The following is a 443-nucleotide window of genomic DNA, read 5'->3' on the forward strand; positions in this document are numbered from 1 at the left end:
GGGCGCCGGGGTGGGGGCCGGGGGAGCCCGGGACCCGTGTCCCCGCGTGTGACCGCGCGGCCCTTCTGTGTCTGCCCTGAGGGACCCTCGGTGACCGCGGAGCGCGGTCGGTCGGGGGGCCCCAGGGTTCGGGCGCCTTCCGCGGCTGGGAGTGGGGAGGAGGCGCGCGGAGGGCGTCTGGCGGAGAGGGCTGTGCGTGCTTGTGAGTAGTCGCTGTCCAAAGATGCTTCCGGTAGCAGTTCGGCCCCGCCCCGCCCCTGCACTGCCCCCGCCCCCCAAGGCCCTTCCTTTGGGACACTCAGGGGTCTGTCCCTGCCCCTCCTCAGAGCCAGAGAAGGGGTCGGGCCACAGACGCAGGGCTGAAGTCCTCACCACGGCCACGCCCCACAAACCCTTTTGCCAACCTCCACGTCACCCTGGTCTGGGGAAATGCTGATCCCAGC

This window comes from Chinchilla lanigera, unplaced genomic scaffold (assembly GCF_000276665.1).
Source record: "Chinchilla lanigera isolate Chin_1 unplaced genomic scaffold, ChiLan1.0 scaffold00050, whole genome shotgun sequence".
NCBI classification, from domain to species: Eukaryota; Metazoa; Chordata; class Mammalia; order Rodentia; family Chinchillidae; genus Chinchilla; species Chinchilla lanigera.